Consider the following 15,400-nt stretch of genomic DNA (forward strand, 5'->3'; position numbering starts at 1 on the left):
CTGGTATTTACCTCTTTTTCTTGAGGCAGATCCTTCACTCCATGTTTATGACTTATTCATGCCAAACTTTCTTGGACCTTTGCAAGAATTTTTCCTGGCAAGTCATGAAGAAACAACGCACACTTAAGCTCTCTGGTACATATGCCATTATTAATTTCATGTCTAAATTTGACTGCCTGAACTTTGACTGTCACTGTCAATAGCAACTGACCACAAACATTATTCCTAACAATAACAGCATTGCAGAGCAACCATGCACCCATGGAAAAAGAAAGGTAAGACTCTTTGTCAAACCTCAAGCCCTTGAAACATTTTACAATAGCTAATAAGATTTTGCTGGGATAAGGGTGAAAAAATTTGTTAAGAAAAATGTATGGGACTCTAGATTTGTCTCTAGTTTATTGTCTCTATTGAGTAATGAATGTCAGTGCTGTTGTAAAACTGTGTTGTAAAAGTAAGTATTTCGTGCCTCTTAAGGCCTTGCATGTTGTCACTTTGCGTCTTGCTTCACTTGGTTCTCTGCCTGTTTCGCAAAATTTTGTGTTTCCTAATATCAACCACTAAGTTAATACGAAGTATTACCAAGGAAAATCAGCAATTTTCTGCTATTCTGAAATGAAGTGGTTTTTTAAAATATATTTGTTTTGTGCCTTTTTTTAGACCCAGGCTCAAGTTTAAACCTAAAATTCTAAATGACTTCTATCCCCCTCAATTAATTTCAAAATATCAGGGTTAGATGGAAGTAGAGGACTATGGCACAGCCTTTCCCCTAGCATGTGATACAATAATCAGGAGTACACATCTCGTTCCCCTTAGCAAACATGTTTATATTGAATTATAACACTGTTGACCCAACTGGTTAGCCAATATTCAGTGTCAGTGGTAGGAGAATCAGATATTTCTCTTTCTGTCCCGTTATTTTTGGGCAATGTGTATAAAGGCTCATTCCACTGAAAATTAGGAAGGATTAAATAGCAGGAGATGATACTCCAAATCTCATTTCTGCCAATGCGTTAGCCAAAACCCCTCCACGCTCAAATTTCCGTGTCCTTTTCTAGCTGTGTGCCAGACACTTGGCTGTGCTCTGCCACCTCATTTGGCAATACACAGCTGCCATCGATAGTCCATGTTTGTATTTGCTAGGACATTTTTAACTGCATGTCCCAAGCACTTCAGGCTTGCACGTGGGGCTGGCCCATGGGTGATGGTCTTCCCTTACAGCAGCAGTCATGAAGGGGAAGGACAGTAAACTGGCCCACCTTGCCACCAGTTGTGTACACTGTGGCACACACCATGTGTGCCAGTGGCAACTGGAAGCATGTTCGTAGCATTTGTGTTCCTGCTGAGTAGCACCTGGCCATGCATCTATCCATCTCTCAGAGAGGGGCCTCCCTCAACTTGGGAAGCACAAGCATTTCACTCAGTTTGCTGGGATATGCTGTAACACGGGGGTATCTCAGATGCTCAGTGCTGGAGCTGTTCTTGGTTGTTTTCCTCTTGTGCAATTCTGGTCCCAGGAAATAGATTTTTGCCATCCTTTCCCTTGATGCAGATGGACAACCACAAGGCAGCAGCACCTTCCAATAATTATTTGCCAAAACACACATCATTTTGCAAGGCATACCTTTTGATGCTGATATAAAGGATTAGTCCCATTTGTATTCGGTAACAAAAATCCAAATAAAACAGTGTAGCACAAAAGAACAGAAGGGATCTTTTTATATTCGCCAGTCCAAATATTTGCTATTCTAGTTATGTTCGTCATATAGCCTCTTAAATTAACTCATTCAGCTGCAATTTAATTCTAGTCAAGTTTCTTATTCCCCTATCTACATATGGAAGGCTGTTTCCAAAGATCGCCCTTCTGTTTGTCAGAACAATTTATTTGTGCCCAGTGTTTGTCAGTTTGTCCTGCTGATGAACCTGACCTTCACCTCTTCTGTGGTGTTTACACTCTGGGAGCAGCTGGTTCCTTTCTCAGGCTTTGTTTTTCAGGGCACCATGCAAATTCCCTAGGGCAATATTCTTCCTGTGTAGCTTGAAGTATTCAAACAAAACATCTAATTTAGGAGCCAAGTCAGAACTCAGGTAGGCTGAATGACTGGAGATGCCCATGTCTTTCCATTGACTACAGGAGTCTCTGGTGACTGTGTTCCTAATTTATACATCTTTGTGAAGTACCTGAAGTGGGGCAGCATAAATTGGGGCGTTAATGCCATTGGTTTTTATCTCCTGACCAGTCCTGAAGTCTTCCTCTACAGTGGTTCCCATGGGAATTCATCTTTTTTGAGCATAAGTGCCCAGTATTCCAGATGAAGTCTCATCACTAGCATCGATAGCTTTCCTGCTTCTCTGTCAATTGGAAATACCCTGTCTGAAATAGTTTGTTTACTTAATTCTGTACTACATCTCCTTCCTCCCCATGATTTACAGTTCATTAGCTCCCTAGTTTAGACTTGAAATTCATGTTAGTCCCGAAGTCCATGATCTTTTGCTGTGGGTTATTAAATTTTTCTTTATTTCTGTCAGCTTAGACCTCATGGTCAGTTCTTCCCAGGCAATATTTAAAACCTCCTTTATAAAGACATCACCTCCCACTTTACATAGCAATTTTAAATTTAATTAACACCCCCTTGTTTCTGGTATCCTGGTCATTAGTGGCAACATTAGGCAGCTTGTTCCCAAGAACAAGAAATTCCTGTCAGAAATCCGCATTTTGTGTTGATTCGTCACCCACTTGTTGCTTATATATTTGCCAGGCTGCCCAAATAGTGAATGTCGAAAGGCGTCATTTCTTAATCATAAATTTGTTCTTGAAATGGAGGGAAATGTAACAATAAAGCTGTTATCAGCTGTCATGTAATTGCAGCCCTATTTCCATTCCGTCAGTGGAAACTGCTGCTTATTTGAAAGATGATTATTTGATTGTTGCTTGATTGCTGCTTATTTGAAAGGTGATTTCTCATTGCACGTCACACTGGAGCTGCTGGGACCTGCCGAAGCCCATGCTCCGCAGTCTGAATAAGCTGCAGACTTCATGCTTCTCTTTACATTGAAAACTGGAAATATGAGGAGTGGTTAATTGTTGGAGGGGAAAGATTGTTTCAGGAGCTGGCTTACAGAGAGCTGGTTGAGCAAGAGGAGTGGCAGAGGTCATTTCCAAAGAAGGGAGAGTTGGTTTAGTTCAGTGATATCAAGACAGCTGACAGCTACACGGCTTTTATTCTTCCCAAGCCAAAGCTAGGAAACACCAGGCTGTACACCTTGTGGTACCTCAAGGTCAAAGTCCTGGCACAACCCAGATACTTCTGCATTCCTGCCTCCCTCTTCCCCACAGGATGACTGTGCTCTCCCTTCCCATCTCTATTCATCATCTCCAAGTCTTGCCTCACTCCACAGCTTCTTGCGTGTCATTGTATCTGGGCAAACCTTTCCTCCCTTGAGGGGTTCAATGTCCCTTTCCTTTTCCCTCACCACAGCCACCATGATTCCCCTCTCTCTCATCCTGCTGCCCTACTCTTTCACAGACTTAATCAAACACTTAGAAGAGCTGAGATCTTCGCAATGCTGGAAGATTTTATCAACTTGTTTTCTGAGAGGCGATCAGTTCCAAGTGGCGTTGGAAGTGCTGGACATGCTACCTAGAGGCTCCAACCACTGCTCTCTGGTTGACTGGGCTCAAAACGAGGCAGTTTCTGCTCAAGGGTGTCTGTAACATTCCTCCAATATTCTGCAGTCACCATATGCTCAACAAGCAAATATTTGGAGGTGCTTTTGCATTGAGGGGAGAAATGTATGCATCTAGCAGGAATCAGAGAGCCCTTCTTGGCAGAACAAGAATGCTTTCACATGAAAATAGAGAATAGAGGATGTAAACAGAACAGAAATAGGATGCAACACATACAGAGCTCTTCTGTGAAATCTATGGAGCGCAGGAGATGTACAGGGCAATAATGTTTAGATTTTCCAGTTGCTGTCAATGCTGGCCAAAAATAATGACTCATTCAAATATGCTTAAGAGCTGCGGTTTGAAAATAAGAATCCAGGCAGACAGGTACTGGCATGGAAATATACACAGCAGTTTGTTTAAACAGTCTCTTTCACAACCAGCTACTCAGTGGCACGTGGCAAGCCACAGTACTCTTGCCACGTCAGTGGCTTGTGCTGCGTGTCCCAGCTCTGTCACCTGTGTCTGGGCCCGTGCTCAGCGGCCCTGTCACACCGACGTGCTGGGCTGCCACATAACTCTCATCCGCTCTCAAGCGTGTTTCAGCCCCCAGGACGTGGCAGTACGGGCTCTCGGTCTAATTGCACATCTGCTCTCCCCATCCTTTCAAGGTTTTCCTATGGCACGCAAGCAATTTTTGCAGATTTAGGAAAAACAGAGTTTTATCATGAGAAGTGTTGTGTACATACCCTTTCCCAAGAGAAAGTGTTGGAAAATACACATATGCATGCTGTTGGACATATATAATCACATTGGGGTTGAGGTCTGTGGGTGAAACATGCTGTCTTTGTGCTATTTCAGTATTCCCAGCAAAATGATATTAAGAAAGAAAGAGGAAGAAAAAACTATAAAAAAAAAAAAAAGAAGAAGAAGAAAAGAGGGAAATAGGTGGCCCTGTTTCAGTTTCGTATCAAGTGTTTGGATGTGTAAGACTCCACATGGGAGATCCATCTCCAGCAGCTCACTTTGTCACAGAAGCTGGAGATATAAATGGAAAAAGTTCCATGGAAGCTGGAAAATACTGCCTGCCTGACCCTTGTCATGTACAGGGGAACAGGGACATGGCATCTTTCAAACAGACTGCATGTCTGTAGACCGAGGAATTCCCCTGCAGCCTCTGTGCCACCGCCTCTGATGGCTGTCCCTGCAGGCAGCAGCACAGGAGGGACTGCCCCCACATCCCTGAGGGGGTTGGAAGTGCCCCATAAACGCACATCCAATGGAGCTGTCGCAAATATTGTAGCAGAGACGCAGTGGAAGTGTCCATGGGTGCAGTGCCTCATGAGCTGGCTCGGTGGAGGCGATAATCACAGCCTGTAGCACAGGCAGCATTCCTCTGCCTTGAGGTCAGCATCTCAAAGCAGCCAGACTGATGTCAGCACCTCGCCACACCTCCCAGTCACGTCACTAGAAGCCGAATCCTCCAAGAGTTTGGCACCAAAGCTCCGTTGAATCCTTTACTGCTGTTTTGGCAGGAGGAACCGTCAGGCACCTTCACGGGGATGAGGATGGGCCAAGGCCAGGTTGGGACATCAGCCCGCAGGTGGGTGGGGGTCAGGATCAGGCCTGGCGAGGGGTCTCCTGACATCTGACAGCTCCACTCTGCTACCATCCCTGCTATTTCTAGGACAGGGTCAGTGGACTCATAACAGAAAACAGTATGAGCAAAGCAATAATGGAAAAGATAAGATATCACAAGATATAAAACAATGCAGTATTGTAGAAGATATAGCTGCTGTGATTATGAGAACTCTGCTTTGGTCGAGCGACAAGGAAGGGCAAGATAATTCTTTTGGATTGTTTTCCATTTGTGTGGTTTTTGGTGGGGTTTCTGGTTTTTTTTTAGATTCCACTACTAAATCTAGAGAAAGCTCCCTTTTGTCTGGTGACATTGGCAAGAGCTAATTACTATTCTAACCTGAATAATAGATCTGCATCTAAATTCAGGCATTCCAGAGGGCATCTCATTTTTCAAGGAGGCTGTGTGCTACAATTTGAAAAGGCAGCCAGCACCCAGTCTGCAGCAGGGGCAGGGTTGGAGCTCACAAGCCTTCAGGTGCCCTTTCCTCCTCTTGCAGGGCAAAGCCTATGGAGCAAATAAAACCAGAACAGGCCCCTCGTGGCTGCTGCTGCCCAGGACCTCTGTGCTTCTGTGTGATACCACACTGCTGCGTGCCCTTTTTATCAGCGTTAAGAAAACCTGCTCAGAGAACAGTTAGGCACTGTTTCTCTCTTATTGCATCACAGAATTTGTCTATTCATAATTGTACCTAGGATTATTAAAATCTCTTTAAATGTCTCTGGTTTATTTATATGTTAAATAAATAGGGCTAGAGGAATGAGGCAGACCCTATAGATTAACAACATACCAGTGGTGTTGCATGTACCATCCTTTCAATTTTTTATTTGAAAACATCTTACGAGCAGTAGATTAACATGCTGAAAATGTAAATCCGGCTGCCTTTTGGTGCAGCTGAGTAGCTAGAAATAAGGAAGAGAAACAGATTCACATATGAGACTATTATAGACCCAGGTGGGATGAATACTCACTGTAGCCTGTAATAAAATTTTTGACACAGGTAGTAATAGGACATGATTACATCTGAGGTGTTTAAAACAAGGCACTCCTCATACAGGCTAACCACAGGAACAATTAGAGGTGCAAAAGTCCATCTTCCTCATGTGCTCTGAGACACAGAATATATTAAACTATGAACAAACCCAGAGGTTGTGATCTTTTGTTCTGCAAATTAACTAACCTCATAATTACAGGGTTTTATATAACTTAAGGAGATTTCTTTTGATCTGCACTTCTTTTAGACCAGGTTGCTTTACATCAAAATAATCACTGACCTGGTTTGCACAGGGGACATCTCCAAGCAGTATTAGTAATATTTTCTTGCAGTGGAACTCATTACACCTTGAGGGTTGTGGATCTTTAATTTTCAGAAGGCAAAATTGCTTTGAATTCTCTGCCATGATTGAAGTGCTTGTAGCTACAAACCCCATGTACTACTGGAAATATTAGCCTTTCTAACTCAAGCAAGCCCCATAAAACCTCACAACATCATTTGTTTCCAGTAGTCACAACTAATTTCTCACTAATGAAGACAGTGCAACGCAGGATGGGTTTACTTCCATGAACTTTGTCATCTCTCTCATTAAAACAAACAATTAGCCAAAGCTTCAGGTATTACAGACTTTTCTGCTGAGGATACATTGATGATGGAAGCAGGTATTTCTCCAAGACGAGAGTTCCTGTTCATTCACAAAGACAACAAGACAACTTACACCCCCAAATTCAACAAGAAACCTGATGACAGGCTGTGTCTTTTCTCACTGCACAAATTCCCTTGCAGGAGAGCACATAACCGGCAACCTTCGCCTCCTAACCTTTCATGGGGACACATGCCTGGGGTTCTCCCAGCTGTGCTGAAAGCTGTGGACGTATCAGAGCATCTTTGCCATCTGGTGTGTCCAGGTGCTGGTGCTGCCATCGCTGTCCTGCGGAGCCCAGTGCAGCACCGGGGCTTTGCCGTGGCCCCCAGCTTTGCTGCTGCTTCTGCTCAGCGGCACACAAACACCACCCCCAGCGGGGAAGGTCATTTTATTCTGGGCAATAAAAACAACAACGACAACAGCGACAACAACAAAATCCACTAATATTCTGGGAGCAAAAGCTTCTAACTGAAGCTGAGATACTTTTGCATTTATCATACATTATAAATCCTGGCTGTAACACAAGCACCTGTGTAAATAAGTCTAGCAGCTGTATTGCCCTGAAGACTGGTCCATATTGAGAAGGGTAAATAAGATTCTTTTTTTCCTCAGCGGTTGCTGACAAAGCTCATAACACGTCTAATAATGCTTGTGTCCTGTGGGAAATATGTATGTTAATTTGCCTGTATAAACACTCATTCCTCCTAAGGAAACACTCTGCCTGGCTCTACATATTCCTTCACATGTGTTATAAAAACAGTTAAATAAACAACTTACTCCCAGTGCCTTTTCTCACTGAACCAGTGACAGGAGTCAAGACCCAGCAGCCCCAAAACATATTTCTGATCTTTATGATTTCTCTGAAGAATCTCCCCAGTCCTCCTCTGCTCCAGAGTCAAATGCTTTTTGTTTCATGCCATGAAGATCAAATCAGTTTAGGCTACTTTAAGAATCTTCCGGTTATGGTAGCCTGAGAAAGTCATGCCTTGCAATTATTTTATTTATTGACATCTCTATCCCTGATCTTTGTAACTGAGGCATGGGAAAAATGACCTTCAAGTCCCAGGAAGGGAGCACGTAGCTCCTCCCATGTTTCCAATCTTTTTTAACGTCTTTCAGTGCCTACAACAGTGAAGACTGCTGCTTTGAAAACTCTTTTCTTGTTTTGTTTTGGTTTTTTTAAAGCAATTTTTAAACATTGACTGATGCCATCATATCACTGATTGCTGCTCAGCATGAAACGTAATTTATGAATGGAGGGCACGAAAGCGGTTTCCATTGCTGCCATCTTCTGGTGCAGTTAATGAACTCCACACGGCAATTACAAAGGCACATTAACTGTGAAGAGAAATTAAACAAACTAAAATAGCATGTAAATCTTCTTGAAGGCAGCTGTTAGATGCCAGAAAAGCATCTCAAAAGGTAATACACACCAGAAGGACCATTGCCAGCTGAAAATTGCAATGTTCCCTGGAACTGCCTTGCCCGTTGTTGTAGTACTGATGTAACACCCGTGACGATATTAGAAAACATAAGAGAAAAAATGTATTTCTCTGTGTTTTGGAAGGCGTTTGATATAGCGACTCTACAATCAATTTTATGGCTTTGCTGAAGTCATTTCCCCACTGTTTGTACAGCTTTTTCAAAGACTGGGAAAAGGGAAAGGAAGAACATTTTTAGGTTGTAAGCGGGTAAAAACACTGGAAATTACCAAGAGGAGTTCAAGGAGGGGTACAGGGTTTGAAATTACTTTAATTTACTTTTTGTAATTGATCAGCTGGCAACATCTCTATAGTTACTGTGGTTCAGTAACTGTGGTAAGTAAAGGAAAAATGAGTAAATTTCCTGAAGTTCAGTAAAGGTGAAACAAAAAATGCAGTAACCTGAGCAAAGAATCAATACATTTCTTTAAGAGCTATTTTTGCTGCACACCACATTTCAGAGTAAAAGCAGCCTTTGTTGTGCTCTGCACAGAGAGCAACTCCATAAGGCTGAACCCAGTGGGAATCCATCATCCCAGTACAAAATATTTCTGCCCTCATTTTGTGAAAAAAAGCACAGTATTCTCTCTGTTTCCCATTAATTCCTGCTGAATTTCAGATTTATTTTTAGTTTTGTCATTGCGTTGGCTTGCTCGTGAGATCAAATTAATTTTTAATGACTAAGAATCCAAAAAGCTCTCAATATTTCCTGAAATAACACCTATATACTTCAACTGCGAGCTTCCCTAATCCCCAGAAATTCCTACTGCTGCCGTTATGGGGGACGATGGAGCCCTCGTTAGCTTTTTGATCTCTTCCACAATCGTTACTCCATTCATCAGCCAGCCAGCTGGCTGCATCAGCTCCCTTCGGAGCCCCTTTCCCTGACTAAGCAGCGCTGCCATAAAACTGCATTCTATCCACGCATTCTGCCCTTCCTCCACAGCTGTTACCATTTCAATGGGCATACACAGTCCCTCAGCAAAGCTAAAATACTGTTCTGCCAAGTTCCTCTTGGCCAAGACACTTCCTGATGCTGATTTTTTTTTTTTTTCTTTTTTAGAGCTCGTGCCAACTGTGTACCTTTCCCACCCCAAGGACAGAATGTCTTTGGTTTGCCCTGACTGGCAGCCTGCTCGTATGGCATCCAGGTTTCTGGAGTTCAGCATGGTTTCCATATGATCAGATTAAATTATTTGGGGATAACAAATGATTTGACAGTGCATGGCACTCTCTGGAGCATAGTCTGACAAGTATTTTGCATGCAAAAATGAATGCAAAACCCAGAAATGTAAAACTTAACCTTAGACAGAGCTATTTTTCTTGCATGATGGAGTAAAGCAATAGTCTTGAATAAAGTGTTCTCTATGAACCTCTACCCCATGCAATGAACTAAGTAATTTTTACCTGTCAGTATTTTTTAATCCCACTACCAATTATTCGTATGAAATACAACTGCCTCTCATGAAATTGCTCAAAATAACTGTGAATTTGGACTTACTTTGTATGCAATATCACTGCTGTTCAGAATCAGCTAACCAAAGATGAACTTTTCTTTGCTGTTCTTATGGTTTTCCTAGTCCGTATGTCACATTAAGAAGACGTGTAAAAGAAAAAGAATTAGCACTTATTAGACGAAAGCATGGCCTAATGAGGAATGCACTGGGAACGGCAGGATGAGCAGGGACTGCACGGTGGCAGCCGTGGTGACAGGCGGCTGTCTGTCATGATTCAAGGCTGCCTTACAGCAACGAGCATCGCACTGACTGCTTTCTTGTAGAACGCGTGAGAACAAAGGCGCTCAGAATACAATATAAAATATTTATGGTTTATTTGTCTTTTCATAACTGCTAAATGTGGCTGACATACCTGTGGGAAATCTCCCTTTGTCTTTGGCAGAAGCAGATGCCCGGGAGCATTTGCAGCCTGGATGAGCGTGTCAGTGAGCTGCATGTGTGCACGTGGAGCAGGAGGAAAGCTGGGAGCACACGACCCAGGTGCAGCGGCTTTGCAGGGAGCGCTCAGTGCACTTTCCAAAATGCTTCCACTGCATTTATGCTGCTCAGCAGTTTTATCATTGACCCCAGGAGGGAGATGGAGAGTTTCCATGAACAATAGGCTCAGCTTTCCTTGAAGGTTTTCCTTACCAACAGGGCGGGTGTCGATTTGCTGTTCACTGTGTTGTGACTCTCCTCCGCGCAAATTAGGGACCTGCTTGCCATGTTTTTCAGCCCAGCAGCTTTCCCAGGCACACAGTTGTGTCACGCGCAAAAAATGTTATTTCCAAGTAGGTGTTCTGTGGACAGAATCTAGGTCCTCGTGGATCATTTCGTGTGTCCCCCCATATCCTCCCACACACGATCATTCGAGTCACCTCCTCATCACCTCTGCCCTTGCTCTCATCCAACACTGGCCAATCTCCTCCCTTTCCCTTACTCCTTCCCTCGTTTCCTTCAGCTGTACCTCACCTTTTCACTAATTCCTCACTGCAGTGCTTCATCTTGCTCTCATGCCTCTATATTTTTGGCAATTCAAGAGGCAGCATATGCTCCAGCGGGTTCAGAGCTCTGTGTGTGCTGCCCGATGCCAGCATGCACACGCTGTTCAGGTAGCGGAGCGATGCAGGGCTGCGCTACCCTTTCCTCTCCTCCTTCAGGGCAGCCCTGCAGTACCCTCAGCCCTGCCCATTCACCAGCATTTTATTTAGGAGGTAAATATCTTTGTGACTGCTACTTCTGTGGCGGATTTCGTAAAAATAGCCTGACAGCTTCAGGAGTCTTTGCAGGGTGGGGAGGCAGACAGGAGGACAGGCAGCCGCCGCAATTACACAGCCTCAGTTCCTTAGAAAACCAAGCTAAAAATTACTTACTTTGGAAAATGGATCCTAAGGAGCTGGACTCAGTACTGTTGGCTTTTGTCCGTCTACCAGGCTGCTTCTTGTCTCGCGTCCTGAATTTAGATCACAAGGTCTGTGGGGCAAAAAATGTATTTTTGCTCTCTGTATTCTCCATTTCAGTAATAAAAAAGTAATAACAGATAGAAATATACAGGATCTGACTAGGTTGATTCTCTATGGCCATCACTTCTCACAAAATTGTTTTAAAAGCCCCAGCGCATGGAGCCAGTGAACCCAAACGTCAGTATGATTGAAAGTGCTGCAAGCTGCCCCTTAACCTCTTTCCCAGCTGCTCTTTTACCCCCAATACATTTTTTTTTGCTGCCGTGACCTCCTGACACCCAGTATGCCAAGTCTCCATCCCAAATCTGTTGTCATGGAGATTTGGGCCAGCGCTCCCAGGAGAGAGCGTGCTTCTCTCAGACATCCGAGTGACAAGTCCCGAGCAAAACTGCACCGGTTCCCAAAAAAACCATGGTTCCCAGCAAGGTCTGCACGCCACACGGCTCGTCAAGTCTGCTGGCACCGTTGGTCATTGTGTGGTGAATTTAATGTGGAGAAACAAACTCTGAATTCTTAAAAGCACCAAGATTTGTCCAGATTTCCCTGGAAATCTGCAGGCTAATCACAGGAGGTCACCTGCTGGCTGGCTGCACTGCCACAGCATTAGGAGTTATAATGAAATAATATAGCAAGAGAGGTTGTGTTCATCTTGTGCTAACAGCATCTCTGAGGTAATCTGAAGCAAGATGGAATGATCAAAACCTTGCTTTGATATTCAGTGCCAAGAGCAAGGGGGTGAAGGACATAATAAAATAATGAATCAGCTTAATATAGTTAAATTTTCTTCCTTGTTAGTCCGAACAGTAGGATAAGTGATTGGTATTCATGCTTGTCATGGAGGGAGTGGAAAGATGGAGGTTAGCTCACACAGGAAGAAAAGACAATATTAACTATCTAACCAAGATGAATAAATGAAAAAAACACTGAAAACAGATAGAAGACCATTCTCGGTTGTTTGAAATATGTCAGTATTTATGACCAGTATCCTGCAGGTTATACATCACATTTGCCTGCCTCAGGTAGGTGTCAAATGAAGAATAAAATGTCTCTTGTCTTTTTCAAAAGGAATAGACAAGAGCTATGATGCCAGATCACCATTTCCGCTCTTATGTTCCTGCGTTGAAGGTCTTGCCTGCACCTTGCACATTAAACCACGTCTCAAATCCACACAACTGTTGTTTGGCTCTGCTCGTAATCTGCCCCTCAGGTGATGGAGAATATTGTTGAGTTTTAGCACCTGCTAAACCAGAAGCAAACTGGAGCTGGAGAATTTCCAAGAAGCTCTGCTTCTGGTTATACACACTTTGGATACATGCTGTTACCTTTAGTTTGAACCCAATAAATTCAATATTTGGCAGGGGACAGAAATAGATACAGAAGAAAGCGTCCAAGGCCTCAGCTGTCTGACTGTGTGGCATTAGTTGGCATTGGCCCTCGTAAAGTTACCTTGGGAAACAGAGAGTGTGAACACCAAACCTGGCCTGGGCTCAGCTGGAGCCCCCTGAGGAAAATCCCATTGCCTATACGTGCCCCCAGCAGGGCAGTGATGCTCTGCCTCGAGCTACCTGCCAGTGCTCCAAGATGCAAAATCACGTCTGGCTGTTAATTAGAGAAGGTGGGGAGAGATATCTTGCTCTTTGCTGACTGTGGACAAGAGAGGCTTCTTAAGAAACTTTCCGGGTGTGCTGAACTTCCGCAGCGCAGGCTGCTGGCAGGCAGATGGCCTGCCCCGCGGCAGGGTCGCGTGCAGCAGGGAGACGCGGAGGTGAGGGCTGTGAAGGCGAAGGGGAGCACGATGAAAATGGTGCTGTTTGCTCAGGGTTGGGTTTGGCCATGACAGTTGCTTTTGTTTTCTGCACCCAACTGTGAGGCCAGAAGGAGGAGGCCCCTGGAGTATCAATGGGCTCTGTGTTTCTGTCACTTTGCAAGACTGGTGATCCAACAAACCGTACTCTCAGGGAGAGGAAGAGGTGTTGTGTGGTGGAGATTTATGTTGGGCTGGTGTGAGAGCTCAGCAGCCCACAGGGCTGCCCAGAGGCACTGGTACGCTATGGCCACGCTGCTGCCCACTCTCCTCATATGCCTGTGTGTCAGTCTCTGCTTGCAGCACATGGCCAGTCCTGCCATATCCAGTGGCTTTCAGCCAGTGCTGCTGTGGCAGGTGGGCTTTTGAGGTGCTTTATTTCTGGGGCTGCAGCTTGAACTGTGCCTTCCCCCTTCCCTGAGTGGCTGCGGTGCCCTCCCATCCCAGTAACGTAGGCTAACCCCACCATGAGTTGCTCTGCCTCGTACCCATTTTCCTTGTCCCTCTGCAGATATAGATGGATTGATGCTGAAGGCTACACCGACATCCGTGGCCTAGTTGCTATGCTGGCTTTCTTTGTGTATTGCCTGTAGTGTTCCCAAGTGAGTCACTGTCACCGGGTGCATGGTGCCAGGGCTGGGGTTGGTGTGTGGCTCTCACCTGTTCACCTCTTGTTTGAGGTGGTGGCAGCTCTCTCTCTCACTGTGTCACAAATGGCTGCTGGGATAAAGCTGCGTCCTGCTGCAGGCTACATGCAAGTGCCAGAGAAAACGAGAGCAAGAGAATACTGTTTCTCATAGCAATTAGTAATTAAGCATACCATCCTTGAAGCATGGCTCCTGCCTGTATGCACGTGCTGAACTCTGTCAGCCTTTGCAGAATGGCAGATCACAGCTGCTGACACGAAACACTCCTCCAGCCTGGCTTAAACTCTGTAAAGCTGCTTAGTCTGAGGGTGGCTTTGCATTCAAGGTGTGAAGTGAAGTGGCTGGGTCTGTTACAGGACAAGAGCTGTATTAGTAGGAGCCCTGCCCAAAATGCAACACCCAAAGAAAACCTGAGCCCCACCCAGGGAGGTGTCCCTGGGTACCAGTGATGGATGCAGGGGCAAGCAGGCAGGGATGGGGGAAGGAAGGAAGGAAAAGCCACAGTCAGAGGAGCAGTGTGATCGCAAGAGGAAGCCATGGAAGCTGTTGGTGTTTATATAAGTTAGAAAGGGGTTTGCAGCTGTAAGAAAAGCAAATCTCAGGAAAACGAATGTGTTATTAATAAGGAAACTAAAATGGGCTCCTGACTCCACCCATTTACAACCTCCGTGGCCACCAAATGTGTAACCTAAATGGTCAACAACGTTAGGTGTGGGAAAAACTGCTATGGGATACCTGAAAACCCTGCTTAAGCATCAATATCAATGCGATTTGAGTGGTGGATATTCCCTTATCCCAACCCAACCCATCCCATCCCACCCCATTCCTCCTTTTTCATAGCAGTTCATCTTTGATTTAGTCTCATGCATGAACTAAGTCATAGCAGATCATCGCAAATTACGCGCTTATGTGAGAAGGAGGCACCTGGAAGCTCCGGCATATGCAGCTTGTACTGCATCCTAGTTTAAATTCCGAGTAAGTAATGAGACAAAGAGACACGGAAACTTGTGTCTTAAGGAGAACAAAATAAAAATCCTACCTCCGGGTCCTTTTGGTGTTGTTACAATGCAGCAGATTTAAAATACCACAGTCAACAACTATTAAAAGACTGGTTTAACCAAATGAACATCCTAAAAGCTATTCCCCAAAGGTGCTAGTCCAGAAGTGACTGTAGCCAGCTGCTTGTCTTTGGCATTTATTTTTGTCCTATTTAGCCTTAGGGCAAGTCATTCAGGCCAAGACTGATTAAAGCAAAGGCCAGGCAGGAGCAGGAGCTCTGATAGTTCTCTGTAGGTGGGAAGAGAGGGCATCAACATAGGAGCAAGCAAGGATTTAACAGCTACAGCTGATCTCGTCATGACTGTGAGGTCCCCACCAAGCAGGCGGTGGCAGGACACAGATAACCAGCAGGACTGGGTTGGGAAAGAGTTGTTACAGTCGTGTGCAATCACTGAATCAGTGGCTCCAACAGGATGAGTTAATTTTTACAGACCGCTTGGGGAAAGACTACCCAATAAGTATGCGCTGTTTCCTGACTCAGCTATAAAACAGTGGTGATGGCAT

The 15,400-nt window shown here is 44.6% G+C and overlaps 1 long non-coding RNA gene across 1 annotated transcript; it reads left to right on the forward strand.

Moving 5' to 3' along the window:
• The first annotated feature begins 140 nt into the window (after positions 1-140).
• LOC135984558 (uncharacterized) lies at positions 141-10,124 on the forward strand. Its single transcript, XR_010605656.1, has 3 exons — positions 141-275; positions 9,491-9,578; positions 10,008-10,124. It is a non-coding gene; the product is annotated as an uncharacterized LOC135984558 (long non-coding RNA).
• The last annotated feature ends 5,276 nt before the right edge of the window (positions 10,125-15,400 follow it).

This window comes from Caloenas nicobarica, chromosome 1 (assembly GCF_036013445.1).
Source record: "Caloenas nicobarica isolate bCalNic1 chromosome 1, bCalNic1.hap1, whole genome shotgun sequence".
Lineage (NCBI taxonomy): Eukaryota > Metazoa > Chordata > Aves > Columbiformes > Columbidae > Caloenas > Caloenas nicobarica.